This window comes from Myotis daubentonii, chromosome Y (genome assembly GCF_963259705.1).
Source record: "Myotis daubentonii chromosome Y, mMyoDau2.1, whole genome shotgun sequence".
Classification (NCBI taxonomy): Eukaryota; Metazoa; Chordata; class Mammalia; order Chiroptera; family Vespertilionidae; genus Myotis; species Myotis daubentonii.
Genome location: NC_081862.1, coordinates 15,878,739 through 15,886,149, shown reverse-complemented (window position 1 = coordinate 15,886,149; position 7,411 = coordinate 15,878,739). Strand labels below are relative to the sequence as shown.

Genomic DNA, 7,411 nt, shown 5'->3' with positions numbered 1-7,411 from the left:
AACTTACACCATACACGAGAATAAACTCAAAATGGATAAAGGACTTAAATGTCCGATGGGAAACCATAAAAATTCTAGAAGAATCCAAAAGCAATAAAATCTCAGACATATGCCAAAGCAATTTTTTCACCAATACAGCACCCAGGGCACTTGAATCTAAAGAGAAAATGACCAAATGGGACTACATCAAAATAAAAAGTTTGTGCACAGCAAAAGAAACCATCAACAAAACAACAAGAAAACCCAGTGTGTGGGAAAACATATTTACCACCATCATATCTGGTAAGGGCTTAATCTCCAATACTTATAGGGAACTCATACAACTTAACAAAAGGAAGATAAATAATCCAATCAAAAAATGGGCAAAGCATCTAAATAGACACCTTTCCAAAGAAGACATTCAGAAAAACAAGAGACATTTGAAAACATGCTGAAAGTCACTAATCATATGAGAAATGCAAATCAAAACAACAATGAGGTATCATCTCACACCTGTCAGGCTGGCTATCATCAACAAATCCACAAAGACAACTGCTTGAGAGGATGTGGAGAAAAAGGAACAATCGTGCACTGCTGGTGGGAAGGCAGACTGGGGCAGCCACTATGGAAGACACTATGGACTTTCCTCAAAAAACTAAAAATGGAACTCCCATTTGACCCTGTGATCCCACTTCTAGGAATATAACCCAAGAAACCAGAAACACCAAGCAGAAAGGACATATGCAGCCCTATGTTCATAGCAGCACAATTCACCATAGCTAAGATCTGGAAACAGCCTAAGTGCCCATCAGTAGATGAATGGATTAGAAAACCGCGGTACATCTACATGATGGAATACTATGCTGCTGTAAAAAAGAAGGAACCCTTAGCATTTGCAATGGCATGGATGGAACTGGAGAGCATTATGCTAAGTGAAATAAGACAGTCAATGAAGGAAAAATACCACATGATCTCACTCATATATGGATAATAAAGACCATTATAAACTGATGAACTATAACAGATAGAGAGGCAGAGCTGCCCCAAACAGATTGTCAACCTGTAGCGGGAAGGCCGAGGATGGTTGGGGGGCACGAGGGTAGGGGGTAAGAGATCAACCGAAGGACTTGTATGCATGCATATAAGCATAACCAATGGACATAAGATACTGGGGGATACGGGAGGCCAGGGTATTGTCAAGGGCAGGGTGGGGGGGAAAGGACACATATGTAATACCCATTGTAATACTTTAAGCAATAAAATTTAAAAAAAAGAAAAAAAAAGAGAATCATCAATGGTGAGAGAGAATCCTTGATTGGCTGCTTCCTACAAGACACCTACTGGACTAAGAGCCCACAACGGGGACATGTCCCAGCCTGGGAATTGAACCGACCTCCTGGTACACAGGTCGAAACTCATCCACTGAGACAAGCAGTCCAGGCTTTGGATCTTCTTTATTCAGAGTCTTCCCTTTGGAATCCGTGTGCTCCAGCTGCCCTGTATCCAGCCTGCCTTACTGCTGTGCAGTTTGGGGGACTCTGGGGTACATTCTAGTACTAAGGAACCTACTATGTGTGCCTTCCTCTCCCTGCTTGCTTTCTGATGTCCTAGAGACCCTGCCCATAGGGCCTTCATGTACAAGATGCTTGTGCACCAGTAGTCACCTCCTATCCATGCCCCTTCTGTGCCCATCTTCACAGATGCAATCACTGTCCAAGCTTTATAAGCCTCATTGCCTTGATACTATGCTTTTCTGAATATTTTGATGGAAAAGTCCAGATTCCAATATTTTGCTTTAATTCTCAGTTGTGGTCTACAGAACAAATAAAGCGTCAAGTGCAGGACACTCTGTTTTAGAGGCAACATACAGCAGTGAGTTTCCTTTTGTTTTGTCTTAATATGGTGGGTTTTAAAAATTGATTCTTTAGAGAGAGGTAAATGGAGTGAGACAGACACAGAAGCATGCATTCATGTGAGAGAGATACAATATTGGATGCCTGGGGACTGAACCAGAAACCTGGACATGTGCCCTGGCCAGAAATCAAATGGGTTAACTTTCTGGTGCACAGGACAATGCCCAGAAACACTGGCCAGGGTGCACTGACTTCTATTTTCTTCCTTATCTTGCATCTGGTGGTTAATAAATACTATCAATGCTAATAACAGTGGGCAATTCCAGAGGAGGACATGCTGACAAGAGCTTTACATAAGTTGGCCCCACAGGTGAATCTCCACACAAGGTAATGGGCACAAGCTCTGTGTGTGGAGGAATTAACACCCAGACCACAGGATGTTTTGCCTTTGCCCTTCCTCCCTCAGAACCTGCAAATTGTTATGCTTTTCCTCAAATTCTAGAGGTTCTGATTCATATTATGGACACTATTTCCTGTGAAGGTGGGGATGGGAAGACAAGGTGCATGTCAGACAGAGGGACAGGGAGAGGGAGATGGAATAGGAGAGAGAGAGGAAGAGAAAGAGAGTGTTTGCTGTAAGAGATATACATTTTCTGACCCTTGTTCTCTTATCCTCTTTTTTTGGGGGGGGGGAGCTCAGCAACTGTTACTGAGACTTCAGCATTTTCTCTTCCCACTCGAAGAAGCAGACTGTGCCTGGCCAGTGTGGCTCAGTAGGCCTTTGTACCAAGAGGACATAGTTCAATTCTCAGTTGGAGCATGAGCTGGAGTTTACGCCTGGATCCCCAGGTGGATGTGCAGGAGAAAGCCAACCAATGATTTTGTCTCATTATTGATGTTTTATCCATCTCTCCCTCTCCCTTCCTCTCTGATATCAATAGGAAATGTACTAAGAAATGGAAAAATGAGCTCGTAGGATGATGGACCCAAGCTAGAAGAGCGGAAGGTAGAAGAAAAGAAAGGAATGGCAATAAAAAGAGAACGAAGGGCCAGGTGCTGTATGTGACAAGCTAGGAAGTTGCTGACACCCAGCAGAGAGCAGCAAGCACATGAGTGGCTGGCACTGAATGAGAGGCAGTAGAAGGAGAAAAAGCAGGACTGACTTCCTCACAATTAGGGAGACATACAGGCAAATGGAGCCCTGCCCCTGGGCCTGGATGTGTGGTCTTCTCACTAGGTGCTCCTCTGGCAGGCCACTCAGTGAGCAAACTGAGACAGCCTAGGGCCAGAATGCAGTGGCAGGTGGGCAGGGAGCCTGTTCCTCTATGGCCAGCTAACTGTCCACTGACTGTGGGATCCAACAGCACACTAGGACATCTCCCCTTCACTTGGTTGTATTGACCCTCAGGGTGGCCCTCCATACCCCCATATCCCCGGGGTGACCTTCACCTGTGTCCACTTAAGTGCTCTCTGGGAACTGGCTTGGGATTGTCCACTCTTCAGACCTGGGGCCTGTCACTGGCTCAGAGTTGCTTTACCACCTCCTTGATTGATGGGAAGGAGGATCATGAGGGGAAAGTATTCGAACATTAGACCATCCTCTACCAAAGGATGTCCTATTCTTAGGACAGGACACAGAACAAAGCAGAGGTTTATTCCAGCTCAGTATTTTGCTGAAAAGAAGGTAAATGTGTTTACAGGCCACAGGAACTTGAATTCAAGATGGGGCTGGATCCAGGGGAATGACAGGCATGGACTTGTGAGGCCAGGGCTCTGGCTCCCTGGCAGGCTGATGTCCCTTTCAGTACTGGGGGCCTGACTTGTGCACAGGGAAGCCCTACCATGGAGCAGACACAGGCCAGAGATGGAGGCTCCCAGTGGGGAGGAGTGTTTGAGTCCAGGGACTGGACTAGTTACCCGTGATGGCCCCAGAGTAGTTGTACCTCGGTGGTGCTCAGTGGAAGCCACTTGTTCCAGTCCCTGTGGACGCAACAAGTGTGCGCTGACCCACTGAACAGTAACAGAGGTGAGTAGGTACCGGTGCACCAGAAAGAACCACCAAACCAAAAAGGATAAATGGTGATGTGATCTCCTGGAATCAACCTCAACCAGCCTAATGTCTGCGCATCACAATGCTCATGCCTTCTTACTTGGCCAGTAACTGCAGGTGGGAGAGTTGGGCTAACATGTCATTGAGGACATCAGTCTGTTAACATCCAGTTCTCTTTATTACTGACATTTATTCACAACCAGTCATGCAAGGGTAATCACCGCATCTACCACCCAAGCCTCAATCCCTCCCCCTGAGAGATTCAGGTGCATATTTCTAACTCCTTAGGACAAATCTCCCCAAAGAAACCATCCATTCCCCTGTGAGCATTTCCCCCCAACCCTGAGTACCTGTCTGAAACTGGCTGCTGTGTTCCTGAACGGTACACTTATGTCTGGGCTTCAGTGCCCAAGTGCTCAGAGTAAAGCCTATGAGATGTGCACCCATCTAGACACTCAAGCAACAGGATCACAGAATGGGAGTTGGGTCATGGAAGGTTCTACAGCCACAGTGAGGACAGGGGTAAGCACAGAGCCAGACCATGCCAGGACGACCCAACTCCTGCTGCATATGCATTAGCACAACATGCATCTGGGCAAGTCGGCCCAGGTTGATGTTCCTGCTAGTTTCCTCATAACTCTCCACGGGCGGCCACATAAATCATGCAACTCAGCTTGCTCAGCCCGACAACGTGGCGAAGCAGGTCCTCCAAGACGGTCATGGAGATGGGGTTTTCACAGAAACTTAGGGTTGTGAGCTGGGAGCAGTGGCTCAGGGCTGGCAGGATGTCCAGGAACTGGTGGTCCATGATCCCACACTCATCCAAGTCCAGGTCCTGGAGAGTGGGGGAGGCTCTCTCTAAAAGAAATTGGAGTGACTGAGAACTGATAATGGTCAGGTTGAGCCCACTGAAACAGGCTTTTCAGCTGGCTGACATTCAGATGCTGGGAGAGATGTCTAAAGTCTCTTTCGAAAAGCAGGCAGTTAGTGATGGACAGGGTCTCCAAGGGGCTCTTCAGGCACCTGGGGAGACATAGAGCAGTTACATGTGGGGGATGGACCTGGTGAGCAGAGGCAGGTGAGGATAATGCAGGCCTTCAGGGTAAAGAGGCCCATGTCACCAAAGCCTACAGTGTTCCGGATGATGATCAAACCCAGGATGTTGCACAGTGAAAAGTGACATTCAAGTCAGAGCAAATTTGAGTGGAATCTTTCTCCATCTGTTATCTGCTCCGTGATTGATTCAACTGGATGAAACCTCACACACTCCATTTACTCATCCGTCAAGTGGAGCACATCATACCCTCCAGCCCAAACACACAGGTGTTGTGAACATAAAGGTGGGAGGAGCTCAGAAAGGAGCCTGCCCCAGGGTCTGAAGCAGGAGGCAACCAGTGAATTTTAGTATTGGAGACATGTCCTGAATTGCATGCAACTCGGGCTTCCTTCCAGCCACAGCCTAGACCCCTGTCACCACCATCTCTTAGCCCAATGAGGCCTCTGGCAGATGTGCAGAAAGGGCTAACCTGGGCACAGTCAGGCAACATCCAGCGAGGGCTGCCACCCTCCAGGAACTTTGATCACTGCATTGTCTACAAACCACCTATCCCATTTCGTAATGCCTCCCTCCTGAATCCTGCATTTGCCACGCATTCCATTTGCGAGAGCCTATGGCAACCCTTGGCAGACAGGTGACTGAGGCAGGTTTGGAGTGAAAGGCTGCCATGGCCAAATCTCTAAGTGCGGAACTTAACCCCTGAAACCTCACCTCTGATTGGCTTTCCCCTTGTCATTGCAATCCTCACTTGGTTCTATTGCATCATTTTCCCTTCAACACCACTTACAAGGATGCCCAAAGCTACCATCCCCTGGCCCAAAGCCTCCATTATGCCAATTCCTAGCAAGGAGTCCCTTTAGTAGCCTCTGTCCTAGTGCATACGTCCTACATTTATCTGGGGGGTTATGTCACAACATTCAAGGTGACAGAGCGGTGAACAAGGCACTGACTGTGTGGCCCGTCTAGTGGCTCAGGCACTCTAGCACTGCTGAGGGACGGCACACAGGAGAGCCCGTCACTGTGCACTGAAATGGAAAGGGACTCGCTCTGGTCGGCAGGGAAAGCTCGCCACCCCTCACCTGAGGATCTCATCCAGGTGGCCTCTGAGGATGGAGACATCGTCCAAATTGAGCTCCTGGAGGTGGGGCAAGTTGAGGAACTGAGAAGTGACCAGGCCAACACACTGCTCCTCCTGCTCCAAGGTGGTGTGAGAAGACGTGAAGACGTGGGAGAGCAGGAACCTGCGCAGATTGCCCATCTGGCCCAGGTAAGGAGCGAACTTCCTCAGAGTGGACAGCTTCCAGGTACAGTTTACCTCCAAATCCTGGACAGAGTCCAGCTGCACCATATCCAGGATGTTAGTGTTTTGCTTCGACATCGCAAAAACCTTCAGCTTCTTACAGCAAAGGTGCAGCAAACCTCTCCGCTCGCTGACTTTCTTAATCAGGTAGCTGAGGGACTCATCAAGGACACCTTTCTTGAGGCAAAGGTCTATTAACACCTCCACGGGGGCCAAGGGTGGATTTGGCCTGGCCGTTAAGCTGTGCACTTTCCTCCTATTTCTCATGGGCTGCAGGGCCTCAGGCTCCAGCAGTGAGCACACATGGGCTCTGGTTCCTGCCCACACCATCCAGAACTCCAAATGAACTCTCTTCTGTAAATTAAGCACCTGCAGTTTACATCTCCTGTGGAGAAAATAGGAGATATGCTGGGATGCATTAAGATAACAATGAGTAAGACCATGAGCTAGGCATCTGGGCAGCTGGGCCAGACACCGCACTGGACTTTGACTCCATGCCCCAGGAATCAACTGCTCCTGGTGCTACTGGGATCCTTCATGGTCCCCATTCCTGGTACCTTTAGGTGCCACCAGGAAGGAGTGGGCTCCTGTCCCTTCGGTCACCCTCGGCAATTTCATCAGCCGTATATATCCGAAGCCTGTTCCTAGAATGACTCTAGGAGTGGCTCCAAGGCCTGCCTCAGCTCTCCCTTTAGCCCTGCCCACTCCCAGATCCCAGCTGTAACTGCTCAGATCCCCAGGGTGCGACCCGGCTACTGAATCCCCCATACCTGGGTCGAGGGTCCTGGGCAAGCATGGCATCGAGTCCCTCGAGCACAGCCTGCAAGATATCCTGGTAAGACTGCTGATGGTTCATCAGGGCCCCCAGAGGGAGGCAGCGGAAGGGCCAAGCCTGCACCATGGCCTTCAGGACTCTGCTGTGCTTCCCAGTGAAGGCTGTGATGAAAAGAGGTGGGAAGAGCTCCATAGGAAGCCACTCCAGAGCAGCGATGGCCGAGGCTTCATCCCGCAGCAGGCTCTGACATGCCAGTTCCAGGAGTCTGCGTGGTGCTGGGAGGCTCATCCCCATGAAGCTGCTATGAAAGAGATCCTGGGAGACAGCCGGGAGCAAGGCATCTTGTCAGGCTGAGCATGAGCAACCCCGGTCCTTCTCACTTCAGAGGGACCAGCTG

The 7,411-nt window shown here is 49.2% G+C and overlaps 1 pseudogene; it reads right to left on the bottom strand.

The window, feature by feature from the left end:
* Positions 1–4,350: 4,350 nt before the first annotated feature.
* The window catches only part of LOC132225651 (melanoma antigen preferentially expressed in tumors-like), a 128,621-nt pseudogene continuing 125,560 nt past the window's right edge, over positions 4,351–7,411 (bottom strand).